This window comes from Sturnus vulgaris, unplaced genomic scaffold (genome assembly GCF_052056855.1).
Source record: "Sturnus vulgaris isolate bStuVul1 unplaced genomic scaffold, bStuVul1.hap1 Scaffold_158, whole genome shotgun sequence".
Taxonomy (NCBI): Eukaryota; Metazoa; Chordata; class Aves; order Passeriformes; family Sturnidae; genus Sturnus; species Sturnus vulgaris.
In genome coordinates this window covers 47501-50000 of record NW_028276075.1, presented here as the reverse complement: position 1 = coordinate 50000, position 2500 = coordinate 47501, and the positions used below count along the sequence as shown (strand labels likewise).

At 77.4% G+C, this 2500-nt stretch overlaps 1 non-coding gene across 1 annotated transcript in view; it reads left to right on the top strand.

The window, feature by feature from the left end:
- Positions 1-2392: 2392 nt before the first annotated feature.
- LOC148218808 (5.8S ribosomal RNA) overlaps positions 2393-2500 on the top strand; it is a 153-nt gene continuing 45 nt past the window's right edge. The window contains exon 1 of the ribosomal RNA XR_015800165.1: positions 2393-2500. This exon is cut by the window's right edge and continues 45 nt beyond it. This is a non-coding gene — a ribosomal RNA (5.8S ribosomal RNA).

The following is a 2500-nucleotide window of genomic DNA, read 5'->3' as shown; positions in this document are numbered from 1 at the left end:
CGCCCCCCTTCCGTCGTCTCTTCGCCCGCCGGGCGACGGCCGGCCGTCCGGCCGTCGCGCGCAACGGCGGCCGATGGCGCAAGGCGATGGCCAACGTGTGTAAAAAGGGTGCGCGCGGGAAGGCCTTCGGGGCTCGGAGGAGGCGGCTCCTCCGGCCCTTCCCCAGAGCGCGGGGGGGGACGCGGGGCTTTGCCGCCCGGCAAAATCCCGCTCTCCTTGGCCGAGCGGCCTCCTCGCGCGGCAGAGGAGCTCCCGAGGGCCGGGCTCCGGCAGTTCCGGGTCGCGCCTCCAGGGGGAGCGCGCACGTGCGCGAGCCGCCGCCGGGTGGCGCGGCGGCGACGGTCCGCACCGTCGTCGCCGTGGCCTCTCTCGGCCGGGGGTGTGCGAGGTTTCTCGGTGGCTGGGCCGTGTTCCCCGCGCCGGCGGGGCGGCCCGAGCCGCGGTGGTCCTCTCGGGCGCAGCGCCGGGCTACTGAGGGAAACCCCGGGCCCCGAGAAGGATTGCCGCGGTGATGGCAGCGGACGTCGGGCGCGCCCCCGCCGGTGGACGCTCCCCCGAGGGTGGCAGCGGGGGAGGCACCCCGGCGGGGCCATGCAGGTCGTTTCCCTCACCCCAGGGCCAGGTACCTAGCGCTTCGCGCCTCGGCGGTCTCCTGCCGGTTTCCCTCGGCGTCGTCAAACGCCTGTTGGGGGCCGAAAGGGCCGCCGAGCCGGGCGGAGGTTTAAAGACTCGGGCGGCCCGGCACGGCCCCGCCGCGGCGGCGGCGGCGGTGGCGGCGGCGGCAGCGGGTGTCGGGCGGTGGCGGCGCGGGGCGCCATCGAGGGGTGGGGAGCTACTCCCGCCGATCCCCTGCGGTGGCGTGTCCGTCGCGACCGGCCGCGCTCGCCGTCGTCGGCGTCCCGCCGCGCTTGCCCGCGCGCGGGGGCCACCCGTGCCGGGCCGGGGAAGGGGCGCCCTGCCCCCCCCCTCTCTGCGGCCCGGTCTCGGCGGAGAGGCCGCGGCGCGCGATCGGCCGCGGGGGGCCGACCCCGCTGGCCTCTGCGATGCGGGGCGACGCCGGCAGAGGGCGCGCGCTCTCTGCCTTACCTACCTCAGCTGCGGGGTTGCGGCCGCCGGGGCCCGCCGCGCTCTCTCGCTCTTTCTCCTTAGCCGCCGCCGCGGGCTCGCGGGCGGCGCCGCGTCAGGCGCGACCGCGCGCCTCTCGCCTCGACGGCCTTGTCGCCTCGAACCGCACCGCGGCGGCGCCGGCCGCCGGCCACCCCTGACTCGGAGCGCTGTCCCCGCCCGTTGGGGCGCAGCGCTCGGCCGGCTCCTCCATCGCCGGAGGTCCGGCGGGCGCGGGCGACCCCGTGCCGAGCGGCGGCGTCGCCGCTCGGCGAGTGTCCCCGCCCCCCCCGGGGGGGGGGGACGGTCGGCCGCGAGGCGCCCGCCTTCACCGGCGGCCGTCCCGGCCCGGGCCCCGCCCGTCCGCTTCCCCGTCGCCCTTCCCGGCCGCGTGTGGGCCAAAAAAAAGGGGAGGCGTGCGGGGCGGCCGCGGGGGCGCTTCCCCGTCCGGTCCCCGAGTGGAAACGAGGGGAGCGGGCGGTGCCCCCCGGCTCAGCCGCCGTACGCCTGCCCGCTGGGCGCGTGCTCGCGGAAGGGCAGCTCGGCGGTGCGAAGCGGCGGCGGTCCCGGGAGTGCGGCCGCGGGTGGCGGAGGGGTTTTGCCGAGCGGCAGACCTCGGGCGCTCCGCGATGCCGGCTCGGGTCTCGGCGGCGTCCCGCCTCCGGCGCCGGTGGCGGAGCGCGGCCCGCCGGGCGTTCGCCTTCCGGCGGGCAAGCGGTCCCGCGCCAGGGGTTGCGCCGGCGGAACGGTCCCGCCGCCGCGTGGCGTTTCGGGCGACGTTCAGGGGCCGCTGGCGGGAGAGCCGGCCCCCGCGTTTTGGCGCGGCGGCGTTCCGCGAGTCGGCGGAGCGGTGAAAAGGAGAAGCCAGGGAGTGAGCCGGGAGCGGCGGGGGCCGGCGGTCGCGCCCCCGGCCCGCGAACGCGTAGTCGTCCCGTGATCGAGAGGCCGGGCGGGCCACCGTGCCCCCCGCGGTCCGGCGCGTTGCCGCACAAGCCCCTCCGCGCGGAGGTCGGGCCGAGCCCGGGCGCCTGGGCCGCCTCCGAAGGACGGCACGCGAGGCGGCGTCTCCCCTCGCGGGGGGAGGCGGTCGGGGGCGCGGGCCCCTCCGCCTTTCTTTGGCCGACCTTCGGAGCGTTGCGCGGGGTTTCTCTTTTTTGCCCCGCGCTTTCTCCTCCTCCTCCTCCGTTTGTGTGTGCTCGTACGGTCGAAGCGGGGCGCGCGGGGGCGCGCGCGTCCCTGCAGAAACAGAAAAGGGGCCGCTTCACGCGAGCGGTCCCGAAAGCCAGACAACTCTTAGCGGTGGATCACTCGGCTCGTGCGTCGATGAAGAACGCAGCTAGCTGCGAGAATTAATGTGAATTGCAGGACACATTGATCATCGACACTTCGAACGCAC